This window comes from Aotus nancymaae, unplaced genomic scaffold (assembly GCF_030222135.1).
Source record: "Aotus nancymaae isolate 86718 unplaced genomic scaffold, 86718_ANA_hifiasm-v0.15.2.pri h1tg000016l, whole genome shotgun sequence".
In the NCBI taxonomy this organism is placed as follows: Eukaryota; Metazoa; Chordata; class Mammalia; order Primates; family Aotidae; genus Aotus; species Aotus nancymaae.
This window is the reverse complement of record NW_026988428.1, coordinates 3197424-3217953: the sequence shown is the minus strand read 5'-3', so window position 1 is coordinate 3217953 and position 20530 is coordinate 3197424. Positions and strand designations below refer to the sequence as shown.

The window sequence follows — 20530 nt, the reverse complement described above, 5'->3', positions numbered from 1 at the left end:
TTCATTTCTCCCTTGATTGAGAATTGGACTCCTTTTGTTCCAAAGCCCTTCAGGGGTACAAAGAAAGGGCATCGTTTCATCTCCTCTGTATTGTTCTCTGCCCTGCTCTGTGCTTAAGCAAGGAGTCTGCCACACTGAGAAATCTGTACTCCAGGTTTAAGTTCATTTTGTGTATCAGCCCCCTCTCTACTCATTCTCCTACTTTTCAGTAGCTACACCTAAATCCCTTTCTATTTTGTTGTTGTTGCTGTTAAATGATTTCACTTTTAGACCTCAGCAGTGACTTCATTCTGCAAGAAATTCAACACAGCTCACTGGTATTTCTCCTCTTGGCTCATTTTAGTGCCTCTTGAGCTACAAGGCAGCTTTGTTAGTAAGAAGTTTGCTCTCAGAGTTGGAAGAAAGCTCTCCTTCTGAAAGGAGTCCTGACAAGCAAACTAGGCTCTCCTCCAGACAGCAGGGAGTAAGAATGAGCCTACAAAAGGCAGGTGAAGACAGGTACCTGGACAATATGTGCTAGGCCAGCCTGCCAGCATTTCAACACTGATGGTCATAATCTCTTTGTAAATAAGAAAAATTGCTGGGGACACATTTCATGAATTTGTTAGAATAAATGATTGGTAAAATATTATTTTATCCAGTTGAAACATGGTTATATTTGGTAGCTTTTGTTACAATAAAAGACCTATAATGGTTTATGTGCTAAAACCCTGTGACCCAACAGTTTTTTTCTTTTTATTCTACTTATTTCCCTCTGATAATAACAAAAAAGCTACACATTTTACCTTTTAAAGTTGTGTTTGGAAACGAATTCATTGAACTAACACATTTGGCTTAATGCAGCCCCAGCAGAGAAGAAATGGCCCCTTCTTGCTCATCTCAGAACATAACTCAAAAATAATTCAAATAGAAAAGTAATTTGTGTGCAGTTAGGCTCCAAAATTTGTGGGGTGCTGTTGAACTATGCAGCCTGATTAAGGAGGCTGCCAGGAGTGTGTTACTCTCTTCATGAACTAAGTTCCATGAGGGTGGGAAAGATGTCTATCAACAACTCTTAGGTCATAGCTCTAGAAGGTGGCTGCAGGTTGTGGACTTTTAGCAGATGTCTTGTCATGCCCCAGTCTAAATGAGCGGAGAACTTTGGCTTAACACAACTTCAGAAAATGCTGTGTGATCTTCAACAGTTGACACTCCTGGTCTTGTAATGCCCCTGGAGCATGATGAATAGCTCGCGGCTTTGAAATAGAGACTCGAATCAAATAAGCCTGGGTTTGAGTCCCAGCATCAATACCTACTAGTTTTCTGACCTTGAGGAGATTGGACTCAGCCTTTCTGAGCCTTGTTCCTTGCATGAGTAATATTTAATTGAAAAAAAAATCACATTTCCTTAAGTTGGCTGCAAGGACTAAATATGAGATGATGTATTTGCATAGCATAGTGTTCACACATAGTAAATGCTTACCTGATGGTGACTATGTCTTTTCTTTTTCTTTCTTTCTTTTCTTTTCTTTTTTTTTTTTTTTGAGACAGAGTCTTACTCTGTCACCCAAGCTGGAGTGTAGTGGTGCAATCTCAGCTCACTGCAACCTCTGCTTCCTGAGTTCAAGCAATTCTCCTTCGTCAGCCTCCCTAGTAGCTGGGATTACAGGCATGTGCCACTAGGCCTGGCTAATTTTTTTATTTTTAGTAGAGACAGGGTTTTGCTGTGTTGGTCAGGCTGGTCTTGAACTCCTGACCTCAGGTGATCCACCTGCCTCGGTCTCCCAAAGTGCAGGCATGAGCCACCGCACCCAGCCAATGGTGACTGTTGCTATTATCATTATTGCTTTTAATAGTAATAATACTTCTAGGATTGTTATTATTATCATTATTAATCATATTAATGGTTATGCAGAAGGTTCAAACTTTTTTCCTATGGATAACATAAGTAGTAGAAATCAAAAGATGCATATATTAGATACTTTTCTGCCAATAAAACAGGGCCTACATGTGAACAATTTCTAGTTTTCATTGTGATTCACTGGAGACCTGTATATCATCACAAAAGTTTCAGAAAACACTTTTCTTTAATAAAAAAAGGTTTTAAGATAGTTCAAAAGGTGAAAATTGTAAAGATTCACAAAATGTTATTACTTGTATCTAACCAATATCAATTATTCAGGTGAGATAGAAATAGGAAGTCAATTAAAAGCTAAATATTTCTACCATCACTGCCAAGAATCTAGGTATCTGCCTAATGATTTTGCTCTCTCCCTTTTTTTGGGTACCTGATATTATGACACGTTGTTTTGTTATTGACTGCTTATGTTGCTGGTAGTAGTGATTATAGGATATAATTTAAAAATCATTAAATACTGTGAGAAATGGAACTGATCAGAATGAAGGCTCTCCATAAGAAAATACATCTTGCTGGTTGAAAAACTCTAGTTAGCTTCCAGGACATCTTCGTCGGGCCAGAACATGATATGAAAGCATGCAGCTGGGTCTCAGGGCCATTGAAAAGTTTTGGTCTTGCTGCTAAACAAAAGAAGAGTAAATAGGCTTGTATTTGCCTCTAAAGCATATGGCATTGCACAGAAGGAAAAGTCAGATGTTAATCAAACCTTTGCAGAATTGGAATGGATCATGCCATTCTGTACTAAAAAGTCAGCTTTGACTTTTAATTTCATGTCCCCCACAAAAGACCTATAAACATACTAAAAGCTTCTTATTGCATCCAAGACTCATTTCAAGTAAACAGAAAAATCGTTTCTCTTTGTATTTGGAAGAACTCTAATGACAGTACAGCTTTTATTGAAATATCTTGACTGCATATTGATATCTTTCATTTAAGGTTTACCCTTTTCTCTGGATTTCCTTCTTTCACGAAGTCTTTCCCCTGAGGAAATGCTGACAGTAAATTAACATCCATGCTTTGGTGTATTTTATGGTGTTTCATTAAATATTCACACTTGAATTAAAATCCAACATCATCTACATTTCACATGTTTAGCATATAGTAAAGGCTAAAAAAATAGCAGTTAAAAGAAAGGAATCTCACTAGAATTATAGCCACAGTTTCCTAGATTTCATTTCCATTCTGTCAGTCCTCAATGAAGTTGGTATAATTTCCCTTCCAATGGGCGAGATTTGGAATTGTTCACAGTCACAAGTGAGAGAACAAAAGAAGAGAGATTTTCATTTATAAGATTGCCTTCTCTTATCTATTGGTCTTGCCTCCCAGGCCGTCTGTCTGTCTTTGGAAAGCAAAGTCAATAAAAATGATTAGAGTTGGCATCTCACAAATGTACACCGTTAAACCGTGAAGCAGTAATGCTGTGCAGGAAATATTTTTCTGACCTTTTCAAATTGCATCCAACTGTCTCGGGAATTTCTCAGTGACTAGAGGTAATAAGGTTCAATCCATTTTACTGCTGGCTTCAAATTTAGTTCCTCCGAAGCTCTAACTTATCTATTCTTTGCATCTTGGCCCCAGCATCCATTCAGCACAGAAATCCATGCGTCTAATCTTTTTTCCCCCTTCTCAGGTTCCTGCTAAAGGATCACACTGTGGAATCTACAACCATGACGACTTTCCACTTATGGCCCCCTTGAAAAACAAAATATTAGCACAAGAAGATTAGTGGGCATGTTGTCTTTTGAGAAGCCCTTGTTGAATTTAATTAGCTTTTAGATTTCATCCCATCTTACATCTCGGTTTTTACCTATATGGTTTATGCCTCTGTAATCTTCATTCTGTAAAACTTTTTAAACTTAACCAAACCATGAGCATTCTCTCGAATATTAAAGAGGCAAAAATAAGTGAATTTCTTTTATGTTAAATTAATTTTGCTTTTTCTTCTGTGAGTCCAAATGCACCAGACATACTCCCCTAGAAAGGAAGGGAGTCAGCCAAGTGTGACATGCTAAAAGGCAGCTGGGCGGCCTCTTCACCGTGTTCCCTGAAGGAGAACAGAAAACAGAAGCTGGGGACACATTTCTTGACCTCATGAAAGCACTGGATGTCAGGAAGCCTTGACAAGAAATTAAAAAGCTTGTCTTACTTTTTATATTTAGAGCATCTCCATGTTGACTATGATTCTGGGGAGATATCAGTGTTTCCTCATTTGTAGGACACACCAAATTCAATAGCATTCTCTGCTGTGTTGTTCTCATCCATTGCCTCTGTACTGCCTTCTGCAGGGGAGATTAGAATCTTGGCTGGAATTTCCTGTGGTCAGTGGAGCTTGGAGCCTCTTTCTGGCTTGGAAGGCATATTCATGGGCAAAGAGCCACCAGGAGGAATAAGTCTTTTTGAAGTTACCCTTTTAAGAGTTTGCATTTTCTTGTACACCAATTCTCAAGTTTGATTGTCGTAAGATATTTGACTTTATAAAAATGAGATTATTTCAAACAACCCTATTTAGAAAATAGACTTGGGGAAAAGGAGGCGAAGAGCAGATGTTTTAATATTTACAACACTGTCTTTTTTTCCATGAAGAAACTGTGTATATTCATACCAAAGTTCATCTTCATAATATGGCTTGTCTTTTTCACTTAAAACAAGGTGCTTAAAGTTTTTGGTCAAAGTTAAAATGGAATATACCAAGTTATGTAAGAATAAGCTGCTGTTTCATCATTTGAAATTTTATCTATCTTGATAATAGAGTCACAGTCCTAGATATTCTTTTATGACTTGGGTGTGGTTAGATGTCATTTTGTTTAGGAAAGGTGGAGTATTTTGGCAGCTTTGCAAATCAGATTTACTTGATATTTGCCATGCAGCTTAATGTTTTTATCAATAGTCAAGAAAGAGTGAAGACTTTCAGGTGCAATAACTAAAGCTGTCTGTTTCTTGAGTGGAGATACAGTACACCTGAGAGTTTGTTAATTCAGATGTGTGTATGTCTGCACATATGTGTGCAGCCATGTGTGAGTGTGTACATTAACTTAAATTCAGGATTGGAAGGCAACAAGTTTGAAAATAGAGTCTAGTTTCTCCATGCGGATGCCACCTCTTAATAAAATGGAAACTTGGCCATACCTATGAAAACCTTTCAGAACACAGAATGGCTTAGCTGATTGAGTCTAATCATTACACGTTTAGTGCCTCCTCTTTCTCATTTCTGAGATATATCGTTTTTGCTTCAGAACCTGGAAGTAGAACAAAGTCCAAGTTTAGACTTTCCATTGCAAGCGTAAAGTGATTTGAATCTGGTAGAAGAACGAAGTAAAGTCATTCTGGAGGTCACTTTGTACTGAGGTTGTTTTGCTTTGCTGGGTAGGCTTAGAGTTTGGAAGATGGCTGTGGAATGAATCAGGTAGAGAGGCACAAGGGGAATAGGTCACCTAATGAACAGTGCCAATGATAATAATGTCTGATTCGTATTGGATAACTACTATTTACCGGGTGTATCACAGATAAATCACACAACCTCACTTAGTCTTTACAGGAGCCCAATAAGACAGGCACAACGATCTTCGACTTACAGGGAGAAAAAGTGAGGCTTAGAGAGGGAGATTGTGTGAAGAGAATTCTTTTTACGTGGAAAGGAATGAAACAACCTATTCATTGTGATAATTGTTTTTTTTCTCCTCTACCCTTTTCTTCTCCTTTTTATCCTTTTCCTTCATCACCTCCTCCTCTTTCTTCTTACTTAGCTTCTCCTTCTCTCTAGTTCTCTTTTCTCAAACAGAGAATGAAATGTGACCATGTTGTTAAAGCACTGTCCCATTGGGTCTTGGTCAACAGGGACAGCCATTTTTTTCTCCTTCATCATGGAGTTGCTCTTAGTAGGGCTACTTATTTAATTATTTTGAAAGTTTGATAAGGGCTAAGAGTTCTGGCTGGTGGTTTATTTATCATCACATAGCTTTTTTTTTTTTTATTAACTTAAAAGACCATCACAGGTGGCAGAGTATGGTGACTATATGCCATCCCTCATAAGCTCACATTCAAGTCTGCCTTCTGTCTTTTATCTTTGTCAATGATTGTTCAGGGTTAAAAGGAAGAAAGAATGAATTGAGGATAGTAGATGTTCAAAGATATTTTTGTGAGTAACTTAGTAAAACCTGTTTCTATGAAAAGAATGTGTTACTGTATCAGGATATCTAGGAAATAAAATTTTTTTCAAATATACAACTGAGATTCTTTTTTCTATTTTTCTCACACATCAATATTACAAACATAAATTCCTGATTGCTAGAGCAGGCTTGTTTTAGTGACATTAGCTCAATGGAGCTATCGATGCCCTGGGATTCAATTTCACTCTTACAGTGATGCCTAATATACTTCAATTTGTGTCTCAGGGAAGGGGCTTGGTGCTTGGTTATTTATTCTGGGTAAACTGGGCTGTTTATGTTGCCACAGCATCACTTAGATTCCTGATACCGAGGCCAGCAACCTGATGAGGCCTCATTTGTTCCCAGGCATAACAGAAGATAGAAAATGGATTCAAATCTAAGCAGAGTGGTAGAATCTCAAAAGCTCTGTCACCAACACTCACTGCAAATATACTCTTTCTAGAGTGAGTGTTCTGAATATGTGGTCCGCATCTCACTTGTGATAAATATCCCCTTTAAAAAAATTCACACAGACACAAGGAAGGCAGCATGGTTTTAGATGCAAATATTATTTCAAGGTTTCTCTCTCTCTCTCTCTCTCTCTGTCTCTCTCTCTCTCTCTCTCCGCCCCCCCCATACACCTTCGGTCTGGGGTCTTTCAAATATGCATGTGATCTCAGTTTAGGGTTCATGAATGACTTTGTGTTTTGCACAAGGCCCCTTTGATTTCCACTCTCACCATTATTGGAAATAAACTCAAAATTGTATAAACAAACAAGAGTCAATTGTTCTGAAACTATCTGCCACACAGAGTTCATCTTCAACACTTTGCTTTCCATTGTTGCTGAAGGAAGGGAAATGACAGCATTGGCTTTAAATCTGTAAATTTACTACTGAGGCCCCTGTCTGTGCTTCTGTGAAATATTGGTAATCTCCACTTACTGTCAGGGCTGCAGCAGTATTTACTTTTCCTTAATTGGAACCCCACTGATATCCTGTGGGATTCCCCCCACTCTCCTCCTCTTGGCAAGGCAATATATCCATATAGTCCTAGATCATAAATGCCATGGTCTATTGTAATATTATAGTCAGGAATATCAACACTGGAATCAAAAGTAAACCAACCTCCAGTTTCCAGACTGCCTTTTGATATTATTAGGAACTCACCATTTTCTCAGTGTTTATCTTTGAAGTTAAAGAAATGTCTGCAGAAGCTCAAATTGAAGACGCTTTATCACAGTGCTTCCTCTTCCGTTTTAATTCTTCATTTCATTGCTTCCAAAAGTGTGGGGATGACTGATTACATTGCAAACTATTATCCATAATGAACAAGCAAACAACAAATACAAGTGGTTTGGGCACTCCATATAGAAATGTTATTTTAAAAATACCTTTATCCTTTCTAGGTGAACAAATACAGTAAGATACCTGGAAAGCCTTAATTTTATTAAAGTTAAATTCGTTAAAATTAAGTAAATCCCCTTTATCTTGACTTTTGGTGTCAAAACGGGATTTGTTACCTTGGACATCAGAGGGCTTCATTGTCTTTATTTATGGTTTCAGCATTTGCTTTTCCCATGTGCTATTTTTATTTTTGTCATTGAAGCTCATGAAGACTTAATCATTATCCCTCTAATTTTCCAGGAAAAAAAAAGTTGATTTATTGAACTGACTGCAGAAAAAGAAGAAGAAGAAGATCAATCTGACATTGTAGGTTAATAGTAGGGAACAAAACACATTCATAATTAGAAGAGAAAAGGACTTTCCTTGTTCATTCCAGTTTATAATAAAAAGCCCCTCGCTAAAGTGTCTTAGAAAATAATGCATTCAGACTGAGTCGAATTACCGCCTAGCAGATTCTATTTATCTGTAGCTTAAAAAGCAGCTGCGTTTTTGTAAAAAGCAATGAATGTGGCAGTCCTACTTAAAGGTAGAAGAAAGAGAACACCCCTTGTTTTGTAATAAGGGGATTTTCAATTTAAAAGAGAGAGCAAGCCTGTTGTGTGAAGTAGGGTTATTACATTCACTGTATTCTATCTCACCCACCAGGAGGCTAATAATGAAGGGGCCGGGAAGGAGGCCAGTGCTACTAGGGTTATCTCACAACTTCAGATGCTGGATAAGTCGAAGGAGCAGAATCACTTTGGGATGACGTTCAGAAAGGCTGGAGTGATTACTTGGAAGAGAAAAGCCTACCTATTCTTTCCAAGGTAAATAGTTCATTTCATCTGTCAGCTGCATGTTTCAGTATACAAATGCGTTTATATAAAGATATCTATAAAGTTTTCCTTTTAAAAAATCATTTTAGGTGCAGGAATATTCCCTTGACCTGCTCATCCAATGGTCCAGTAATGAATTACTAGAGACCTGCCTTAGACAAAGAATGCACTCGGAGCCCCACCACACCTAAAGCCACGCTTTGAAGGATCTGCCAAGCTCACTTTTAATCATGAGAAAGAAATTACCCACACGGAGTCAGCAGAAAATGAGAAAGTAGAGCTCGTGCTGTGAATAATTCCAGCAAGTGCCAAGGGGCTAGTTGAGGAATGGCTTCATGAGGTGAATATCTTTAGCTTGTACTTAGGGTTTGGTTAGCGTATAATCATTTTCTCTTTTAGAAGCAATGACTATCATACATGTATTTCCTAACTAAAGAGTGCTCAGAGCATTTGTCAGGTTGTTGCCAGATTTAATATCAGTCTTGCACATGTTGTTATTTACTATGACTAATTTTACATTTGCAAATACGCGAAAATCAATTTAGGTGGAAAGGTTCTCCTCCAAGTCAATGACTGCTACTAGCTGTATGTATTTGTGTGTATTGCTGTGAGTGCACGTCCAGTAATTTATGTCTCTGTGTCTGTATGTGCCCTTGTTCTCGTCTTCTCTCTGTTGTGAACGCAGGTTGGGAGAATTAGCCAACCATTGGGTTCTCAGATGTGGTCACAGGCTTTCATTTGATTTTTGGAACAGGAAAAAAAGAACGTGTCACATCATGATTAATGGTGAATCTGAATTTTCAATTCACATGAAAGGAGGAAGGGGAGGGGATATGAGTCAAGTGACAAGACTAACCTTTTCCCTTTGGGAGGAGCATGATTCAAATTAAACATCACTTTCAGTGTGAAATTAGTTTGAAGGCCTCTTTTTTTTGTGCCTGGTTTAACTCCTTGGTGGCTGCTTTTTCAGAGAGGATTTCTCCCCTCCCAGCTCCGTCCCCGTAGCCCACAGTTCCTCTTCCTTTGCTTTATTTTTCTAAAGATGAGGTCCAGGAAAAGAATATTTTACTATTTCAAAAGCTTCACTTCTCACAAGGTAAGATTCTCCCTTAAACATGTTATTTCTTTGTCTCCCAAACTAATGTTTTAATACATTAAATCAACTTATCAATTAATCAATAATCACATTCTTCTTTTTTAAAAGATAATTTTGCCAGGGAGGAGGGAGAAAGGAAGCAAGGGATCCTTTTGAAAGGCATTTTGAGTGCCCTCTGCTTGGTGCCAGTTTTTGCTGGCTGAGTGAGCCACAGAGGAAAAACAGCAACAAAAACCCCCAAGTTCTCTCCTGAGTCGCTAGTTTCCCACATAACTGAGTCACAGGATTGCCATGCCAACCTTCAGCAATGTTGGCTTTCAGCAAGCATGTGCCTTCACACTTTAAAACTGCCCATCAGTACGGATCCAAAGGATGAAGGTCCAAACTTGTAGAAAGAATGCACTGCCTGAGAAAATGCAAAGCTGCCTTCCCATGTGTCCACATTCTTGATGCCACCATTTAAGCATCAGCAGGATTTGATATGTGATTGTGTTTCTGGAGTTTGGTGGCTGGTGAAGAAAGGGAAAGTGTTAAGCTGGTTAAGAAGCAGTATTATCCTTCTAGTGTATTTTTAAAAGGAAAATGTTAGGGCTCTTGAACCCCTTCCCTAACGGAAGGAGAGATGTGGTAGAGGAGCCGTGGGGGTTGGAGGGGCACAGGGTGGGGAGAGCTGAGCCAGCTGGGGGAGGAGGTAGAGGTGGAGTCTAGGAGGTAGAAGGTGGAGGCAGATGAGCAGCTGTGTTTATTTTAAAACATATCATTTAACCCTCATCTAAAAACAAATTGGAGAGGTTTGGGAGTGCATTAATCTGGACCCAATTAGCATGTCTTTCTCCTTCAAAAGTGCAACCTGAGATTAATGAATATAAACTAGAGTTTCAGATGCAGTGCTTAAATCATTTGCATGTTTTCTGCATGATAATTGAATTTATGTATGCACTTCCTTTCATTTAACTATCTCCAGTCTCTTCCCTGTGATTCACATAATCCAAGATGTCATGGTAGTAACCTGTAGACGGAAATAGCTTGCCTAGCCTTTACTCCTATGGAGGAACTCAAGTTCTTGTGCCTTTTATTTGAATTTGAATAATGTATTTTTTAAAAAGCAGAGAGCAGTGCTTAATAGTCTTGAATACTGTTTCAGGAGTTGGTAGATAAGCACCTCAAGTTTATTTTTGAAAGGCCAGAAAAAAATCATTGGGATTTATGGCATTGAGTTTTCAGTGGTACCAGAGAAATGGGTTTCAGCATGGCCACTTCTAAGTGTTTTAATAATACCAAGAGCAATGTCACTTTAATGAAGCATGAAGAACGTTCTTGGTCTTTGGACCTGAGTTATTTAGATCACTGAGAGATTTCAGTGCATAGTATTGTTTCTGGCATCGTTCTCGCTTTTGCAGTTGGGATGGGGGATTATCTCTATAAAAGGCTGTAGGTGAGCAGTTAGCACTTGTGTGGTCCCTTAGTACGCTATACTTTTTTATTTCCTTTTTGTTATTTAGGTGTAGAGAAAGCTTAACGCTTACATAGTCAAACAGGTACTAACATCCTCACTCCCCACCTGTCCCCAAAAAGAAAAGTATAAAAGCCAGCATGAGTATGTAAGAAAGCTTTCTGAGGAAGAAGTTGAAGCAAGAGGCTTGAAATAATTCCTCTGGTTTCAGTTTGCATCAGTGATTTGTCTGTCTTCTGTCTTCCCATATGTGTTTCCAAGTTCAATGTCAAAGTGACGAGCTTTTCTCCAGGAATTCTCCCCAGTGTCCTTTGTTTTTGGTAAATTCAATGGTTGAATGTCTCTGAGTGTCTCTTGGTCTTGTTTCCTGGTCCTTGTAGCTAAGAATGTCATGGAAGGATAAAATCTTGTTAATTTGTGATGTCACAATTTAAGTGTGCTTCTTGTCACTTATGTGTAGTTTAAAATGTTTCTTAATATAGCATGAAATGATTGGTTAGCTTTGAAATGGTTGTGAAGTCATGTGAAGAAAATAAATTTTGCATCCGACCAAGATAAATTCACTCTAGTGCTTTATGGCTTTTTATTCCTATGTGATAGTAATAAAGTCTCATGTAGGGATGGAAGCCATGAAATACATTGTGAAAAATCATCAACTAAGAAGGGGCCATCAGTATAGAGAATGTTAGCCTGTGGAGCTGTGAATGTGATGGAGACATGATTTAGTGTATAGCTCTGCTACATGCTTGGTGTTACTTTGAGTTTCTTTATCCTTCGATTTTGACAGCTAAGGAATTTAGGAGGGTTCATATTCGTAATCATTGATTAACATGCACATTTAGGTTTGCACATTTTTGTTTATCATACATTTTTCTCCTTTTTCTATTAATGAATGTGCTCTAGGGGAACTATTAATAGCCCGCCAGTCTGATAGGCAGCCTTTAATCCTTCTATGCCTTCTATGCCACCTGTTGAGGTCTTTCTTCTGAAACAAAAAGAAGAAATAGACAAATCAGACTTGTCCTCTTGGAAATGTGGTCCAGATTTCTCTACTCCCAAGCTCCAAAAAAAAAAAAGGTATATATTGGATGGGCTAGATCAACACCTCCTGAGAGCCATAAATCCACCAAGAGTTGTTTTCCATTTAAGGGTGTGGTACATTGCGGAACACCTGATGTTGGAGGAAAGCAGGAGGGCTTTGGGGTGGAGTTGCATTCTCTCTGCCATGGCGACTATGTGATCTGGGGCAAATGATATAAACTCTATGAGCCTCTTTCCTTACCTTTAAAATTAAGAGAAATAATACCTACCTCGTAGGGTTATTGTGAGGATTAAACGAAGTAATGCATACAGTGCCTAACAAAGTATTTGACATATTTTTTAAAAGCTCATGAAATATTAGTTTTTCTTCCTTCCCCTCTTTCTGTTTTCTCCTCTGTTCCCTTTTCTCTCCCTCCTCTGCCCTCTCCTTCCTTCAGATGTTAGTCTAAAACAGCACCTTGGATCTAAGCAGCACCTTTGAGAAAGAAAAGACTCCTTCAAGAATGTCTAGTTGCACCTCCTTTCCATATTCAGCCTAAATGCCTAGGTTGGATCAATAGTTTAATTTTTGTATTGAACTGTTTAATGTTGACTATGGACCTATATTCACTTTTACTGTTTTCTCTATATTTATTTTTGCTTGAATTGTTTTAATATTGACTATTTGCCTCTACTCATTTTTATTGATTTTCTGTATTTTTTTCAATGAAAATCATAATAAAAATTATTTTTGTTATCTTTTGTCTCTTTATTTCTTCTACACATGGGATTTTAGCCTGGATCTAGGCTGCCCTGGTAAGACAAATGATGCTGTTTTCTTAAAAACCACCCACTGTTAGTACCAAAAGAACTATATCCCCTCACTACTCTCCACTCCCATTTGCCTATCTGTGTTTGGGGACATTTATCAATTTAGTTGTAACTGTGATGCTCACTTATCTTTTAAATATATAAAAGTTAGAATCTGACTTTATCACTAAAGACTGGGAATAATTGTCAGTAAAGAAAAGGACTTTGCAAGTAACAGAAGTTTTTTAAATCACAGAATAATATAAGTGTATTGCTATAAAAATAGAATGCAGTGAAAATCAATGACACCACATTTGTATCCAGAGTTATTTTATCATCATTGAACTTGATCTTTAAACCTCATGCTTACCCCTATACCCCCAGGTCATAGAAGTATCCCTGATGGCAGAGCATTAAATATTTGTGAACAATGAATAGGAAAAGAGGAGAGAAGGATGATGGGGGAGGGAGAGAGGAAGGGAGAGCAATGAGAAGAATAAAGAAGCAAAGGGCCCTATCACTGAAGGAAATATATTGTATATTTAGGAAAGCAGGACAGACATGTACATGCATGAGCGCGCGCGCGCGCACACACACACACACACACACACACACACACATAAAGGCCTACTGCAAGAATATGTAGAGTTGAAGTTTGGAGTTGATATTACTACACCACTCAAGATAAAACGTAATATGAGTGACATAGAAAAAATTACTGTAGGGACCTCGTGCAAAGAAAGTTTTCTAGAATCAGGGAAAGAAAAGATTAATGTCAGGACATAGACAGCCAAATTTCCATAGACAAGAATCAAGGATTTGAAAATTAATGTGTCAAGGAATTCGTGAAAAGCTTAAGTGAGTGGTTCTTGGGAATTTTTCCCGCACACAAAGTATTCTACCCCGGAGAATAGATTTACTTCTAAATATCTTCACAAGTACCATTTGAAGCAGATAGTAGGTTTTAATGGACACACTTACTTAGATTAATTAATTAATTACTGCTGAGTCTCAGTGGGCTGCAATCAGCTATTACCCATATGGGATGAGATAAGTCTAAGCTTCCAGCATGCCCATGATTTCAGGAATGGCCATGTATTTGCCTGCTTTCCCCTTCTCTGTACTCTTACGTGGTTGTATCTGAATTCCAATACTTGCTGCCTCTGAGGCAACTTGTGCAAAAGCAATGGTTGCCAAGAAGGGCTCAGCAGCTCCCAATAGCTCTGGATATTGACCCTGACACCAGATTCTGATTTTTTAAAAAGTATTGGCTGGCAGTAAATCTCACAGGGTATATCCCTATGTAAGGTGCATATAAATATGTTGGCCAGTGGAGCAGAATGCTGCGATGAAAGGTGATCTCCCACAGCAAGAGAATGAGTAAATCTCTCAATCTTGCTACTGGTCTGGGCACTAGCAGGAGACACAAGGATCAGGAAAAAATGAGTGTGACAACAGGGCAGAGCCATCCTTCTCACGTTGCTTCACTCCATGCCCTCATCAGAAATTTCCCTTCATCAGAGGTCTCACCAAAAACATTGTCTTAGTCATTGGAGGGCAATATTCATGGGATCTGGGTTTGGGCAGCTTAAGAAAAAACCATACATCGTCTTACATATTCAAATCCCAAAATGGTGCTATGGAGTTGGTAGGCCTCATGAGAAGGTGAAATTGAGAGTTTGGAAATCTTATCTCATTATATGAGTGGTAACAGGGATACTGAATCCATGATTCAAATAGCAAAGCCTGGTCTTTTTCATCACAATTTGGACCTCGCCAAGTAGGCACGTGCACTGTGTTGCTCAGATGCAAATGAGCTCATGCTGGCACACACCTTTCCTCTTACCCAACTTTATCAGCAAAGTCACCTGCATCTGCAGTGAGACACGACTGAGGAAGAAATAGAACTGCAGCTTGGGATGAGGGTGGGGTCTACCAGGAGAGCAGGACCCAGAACCTCAGTGAGCACCAATGTGACCCTGTTGGTCATGAACCTCAGGGTTTCCACTTCTAAACCAATTCCTGGAATCATATCTCTGTAGGATAGCTACTCCATAAAGGGTTTTCCCAGGCCCTGTTTTTATAGATTATTGTTGGATTTGAAACACTGATGGCCAAAAGGTGGAGTGGGATGGGGTTTGAGGAAAATCTCTCTTGATTCTATTAGATGGTCCTTGGAATGTTCCATAAAGGAGACTTGGAAACATGATAATTCAGAGATGGAAGGCGGGGATACCAGGCCTTTTTACCTTTCTCGTCACCTTTATCCTTATTAAGAAGAATGCAAAATAAATTGGTTGGTTCAAGGTAATCATGTTTGCCCTTACAGTTCATTGTTTCATTCCATTAGCTTTTTTCTCTTTCATCTGCTTAATTGAACATTTAAAAAATCTTTCCAGTCAAGAGATAACAAATATTCTGGGAGTGTGTTTTAGCAGGGAATACATAAGCAATTTATTGGTAGTCCAAAATTAGGTTACACAATGAGGGCTCAATAAATGTTGATGACTTAATTGCTTGCTTAATTAAGCTCAAAGTTCTTACAGTGACCCCCGCAAGGCTCACATGGCCTGCATTCACCCCATCTTTCCAACCTCATCTCTTGCCACTCTTCCCATTGCTGATTTTAGGGTATTTCATAAATACATCAAATGTACTTCTACTTCAGAGCCTTTAAAATTGTTTCCTTGGCCAGGTGCAGTGGCTCACGCCTATAATCCTAGCACTTTGGGAGGCCAAGGCGGGTGGATCACGAGGTCAAGAGATTGAGACCATCCTGGTCAACATGGTGAAACTCCGTCTCTACTAAAAATACAAAAATTAGCTGGGCATGGTGGCGTGAGCCTGTAGTCCCAGCTACTTGGAAGGCTGAGGTAGGAGAATTGCTTGAACCCAGGAGGTGGAGGTTGCGGTGAGCCAAGATCGCGCCACTGCACTCCAGCCTGGGCAACAAGAGCAAAACTCCTTCTCAAAAAAAAAAAAAAAAAAAATTGTTTCCTTGACCTAGAATAACCTACCTGGATATTTACATGTCCACCAGCTCACTGACTCAAATCTCTGCTCCAAAGTCTCTGATCAATGAGCCTTGCCCTCACTGTGACTATAAACTCGCATCTCCTCCTCTTCCATACTCCCACCACCTTGTTTTTCTCCAAAGCACTTTCCATCATCTGATATGCTACATATTTACCTGTTTCTTTCTTTGTTTATAGTCTTACCTCACTAGCACCCAGGAGGCTGGAAGATAAATCTTCCTCCGTATTTACTACTTTTTCCCCGGAGCCTAGAATCATGTCTGCATATAGTAGACATTCAAATATCTGTTAAATGAAGTAATACATATATGGCACTTCCTGACATTAATGTGTCAAGATACCACTATTATATGTAATGACAACAAAGAATCACTTACATTTCTCACCCTGAGTTCACCATGCTCTAACCATTATTTTCTTGTAAGACGCATAGTTTTGCTTTCCTAGTTTTCCCTCTTATAAATAATGCCGAGATGGATCTTTCTTTGCCCACCAACTTTTATCTCTATTCTTCCTTAGAATAAATTCTTAGTAGCGATGTTACCGAGTTAGAAATTCGTGGGCATTTTTGTGGCTCTTTATAAATTTACCAAGTTGTTTTCCAGGAATGTACCAATCTACACTCCTAGCAGAAGTAAATGTCAGAAAATTTTTGTTTACCTTCTTTTCTTCATCAGCATTATGTTGTTTTGCACAAAGTTAACCAGATTCCCTTGCTGTCTCCATTCCTTTGTTCTCTTTGGGAGTGTCTGTCAAAATGTGCTATTTTAATTTACTTTTTCGACTTTGATCTTACATTTCTAGAATGAAAGCATCATTTTAGAAATGGAAAGAAACCATAAATTATATTTTTCAATCCCCCATTCTACATATGAGGAAATGGAGTTCATAGCTCATACTGCTGACCACTAGCAAGGGTAGGAGTGAGGGACGCAAGACTTTGGTGACTCTCATGTCAGCACCTGAAAATACTTGAAAATCATGAGTCATCTAATAGAAATCATAGTACACAATGCTAACTCTTAAATACCAGTATCTACCTGTTCCTGGTTATAATTAAGGTCAAAATGTCCACAAGAGTATCTCTGGATATTGAGAGATTAGCTCTGTTTGTGGTGTGTAGGATATAACTTTGAAGTTGCACTTCCTGTTCTACTTACTGTGTTAACTTGTTCCAGAATCTTTTGTTTATCTAAGCCTCTTGCACAATCTAGCTCCTTCACATTTGTCTTTTTTTTTTTTTTTTTTGGTGAATTTCATAAAATTATAAGGCAACCAAGAAATGAACAGCATTTGTTAAATTTTTTTGAATAAAACTGAAACAATTAATGTTGCTACTAAAGAGAAAGGTCTTGGGCTTTTCCAGAGCTATCAGCAAATTGCCATTTGGAGACTTTGTGGGAATGACGATTCACACCAGCATGTACATGTATATAAGCCTTTGGAGACATACCAACATCTATCTTCACAGATAAGCACATATAGTGTCTAATTTCCTGTAGAGAAATATACTTTAATGAAAAACTTAAAATTATATTTTGCCTTTCCTTTGAAATCTTCAAGACTAGTCCTGTGGTTTTCTACCGCATTAAAAAAGCCTTAATAAGACTTTTGTCAGATATGATGTTCTTACCTTACTCATGAATTTAATTGTTAGAAGAATGAATGCCATAGATAAAATGGTAAATATCCATAGTAAACAAGAGCTGTTTATTCCCAGATTTTGAAGGATGAATCAGTTAAGAGTTTAAATAGGATACTGTGTTCTGATAAAAAGCAGTAGTATATGAAAATATGTCTTATTCTTAACTGGTGACTACTCTAAATGTAGGATGTTTGAAATTTCTATTTATGGAGACTACACTATTATTTACAAATAGGCAGTAATGTCTCTAAAGAAATTGTAATAGCCTAGGTAAAATAAACAGATGACTCGAAGTGACAGGATAAATCCAAAGGGAATGATAATGAATAAATTGAATAGATGCTCACTATGGTTGTGTGTGTAGATGTGTACATATGACCATATCCATTTGTTTCAGGAGCACAAATTTATGTTAAATTCAAGGACAGAAAGGTATGTGGCTCGAAAGGAAACCAGGCTTTAAGCAAATACTGCATATGCTTTTGCAAATACTATTTTCACCTAAAATACATACTTCTTTGTTATGGCCCCCTCTTAGCCAGATTATAGAAACTAATTTCGGTCAATATTTTTCTCAGTTTTATCAAATTCAAATTTTTAACCAATGAGACCCCCACCATCTGTGATCAGTTGTAGCCTCTCAAATCTAGAAAACAACTTTGTCTTTAAGATGTTTGTGGCTTTCCTGCCTCTCATTCCATTTCTGCACCATCTTCCTCTCTGAGATGCTTTGAAGCTAAGAACACAATAATCCACTAATAGCCTTTTAGACACCATATGTTTTACATAAATTTTCTTGATTAATTCTCTCAACTCGCTAGGAAGTTATTGCCCTTATTTTTTTCTTCAGGATTTGGAAAGTAAGGCTTTTAGAGATTGCGATTGCCTGGGATGTTTTTCAAAGTATTCTCATCATAACCCTGATGTCAGTCCTCAGACCCAGAACATGACTCATATTAAGTGTGCCAATTATCAAGATATTGTCTCTCAGCTCCAAACTTACCTTCTATGCTTTGTGTAAGGGGATATAGTCAGATTGCTTCACTCCTACTTCTCATCAGAGGTTTGAGGTCAAATAGTGAGTGCTCAGCACCTCTCCGTATACATTCCCCTCTCCCTGTTGCCTCTGACGATTGATCCTACCCAGTTGAGGGAAAGCTTGCAAGCCCTCTCAGCCCCTCCATTTCTCTCTGTCCATATTGCCAGCCTTTCCCCATATTCTTGGTAAAGATGAGAATGATGCTAGAACAGGTAGGGATTGCCCTATCTGGACAAAAGCTTCTGAGCACCCATGTAGCAGGTTTCCTGCCTCCCAGCAGGGAGCAAAGTGTCAAGGATCCCTAGGTCTCTGTGGGGAGGATTTTCAGACTTTCTCTACCTGCATGCAGGTGAGGAAGTCTTATATTCTAATTCTACTAGGATGTGATATCCAAACCAAAGGGGAATTGAGGAAGTAGATATTTGAAAGAGGCTCAACCACCCTGTGGCAATCTACAGAAGCTTTTGATAATGAAACACAGAACACGCTGTGTGCAATGGTGGCTAGGAAACAGGACAGTGGGATTATTAATACAGTGAGAGGGTCCTCCTCTGCTTCTGGCTAGATGTGTGGCCATAAAGAGGTCACTTACTCCTTTGAAGCCCAAGTTCCTCATCTTGCTTTTGCAAATGTTGTCTTCATTTAAAATGTATATCTTTTGGTTATGGCCTCTTCTTGTTCAAATTATAGAAACTAATTTCAATAAATAGTTTTTTCACTTTTATCAAATCCAAATCCAAATTAACCCTCTAATTTGGGGGTGATTTCCATCCTTCCCATTTCAGGTTGTTCTGAAGCTCTGCTCAAGAGATACATAAGTAGGAATGCTTGAAAACCATAACAGCACTATGGAGACTATGAAGATATAATATCTCCAGGGTTATTAGATTAGAAACTGACATGAAAAAGACAAAAATGTCATTTCACTTGGAATGTAATGTGTAGATTTGAAATATATTTGCTGATTGATGTTCCAAGTCCTGTGCCTGGGGCTAAGGATGTTGCCAAGAAGAAAGCAGGCACAGTCCCCAATGGGGACTAATGGCATAGTGGGGGTGACAGGGGAACAGACTGAGTGAGCTGTGAAAGTGGAATGAATGCTGTAAAAAGGGATGCCCAGGGATTAATGGATATATAGGATGATTCCTTTGGGGGAATCAGAGAAGGCCTCCTGGAGAAGTGGAATGAACTCTGGTTTCAGAGGAAGGAAGCCACAACATCATGACTAGAGAACATCATAAAACTAGAGAACACAGAGTTGACATTCTTCCGGTCTCCACATCCATATCTTAAATAAGGATTCAAAGTAGTTCCTCCTATTATTGTTTTATAGACAGAAAAATAAAATTAAAATGAATTGTTAGGTTGAGGGTGACAACTTTTACACAGAACATTTTTCATTCTGATCCTCCTTGGCTAGCTGAGCAGGGCTCAGTATCTCCTGAACCATGGTTGAGAGATGAAATCCCGTTTCTCTTGATCCCCTTACACACCTCTATCTTTGAGGGGATACAAATACATTTTCTATTTCTACATAAACAAACCAAGGGGTTTTCCCTAAAGGGTGAGGACAAGTCAACTCTAAAGCTTTCCAGTCTTTTTCCTCAATTTTCAGCTACTTTGCTAAATAAATGTTCCCTCCCTTTACGTACAAAACTTCAGAGAATTGTCATCATGTGTGACCTTGGAGAAGTTATTTAACCTCTCTATAGAGGAATGGTAATTCCACAGGATGTTTCTCATAGGGTTGTTGTAGAGATTAAATGAGGTACAACTTAAAATAGCGCCTGGAACATAGTAAATGTTATACACGTGTAAGCTAATACTATTATGATTATAACCATCTTTGTTTTTTTCCTCCTTGCTCTCAGTTCACTCCAATTTGCCTTATAACCCATGACTCATCTCTGTAAATAGCTGCTTCTAAGGTCACCAATCATCTCCATGTAGCTAAATCTAATGAAGTATTTAAATCCTCACTTACTGATTTCTCCATAGCAATCTATCCTGCTGATCAGTGGCTTTACATATATATATTCTCTTTTGCGTCATTCTGGCCTCTATGAAACAATAACTTTCTGTTTTTCTCTTATCTCTCTAGCTACAGCTTCATTTCTTTAGCAGGTTTTTCCATTTTTGCCCAAATATTTAGTCTGAAGTTACTTAAGATT

The 20530-nt window shown here is 38.4% G+C and overlaps 1 long non-coding RNA gene across 2 annotated transcripts in view; it reads left to right on the top strand.

Moving 5' to 3' along the window:
- LOC105728745 (uncharacterized) overlaps positions 1–12581 on the top strand; it is a 100688-nt gene extending 88107 nt beyond the window's left edge. For both annotated transcript variants that reach the window (XR_010342906.1, XR_001110109.2), the window contains 3 exons: positions 8092–8252; positions 8351–8601; positions 11714–12581. This is a non-coding gene — a long non-coding RNA (uncharacterized LOC105728745). The remainder of the gene's footprint in view (positions 1–8091; positions 8253–8350; positions 8602–11713) is intronic.
- The last annotated feature ends 7949 nt before the right edge of the window (positions 12582–20530 follow it).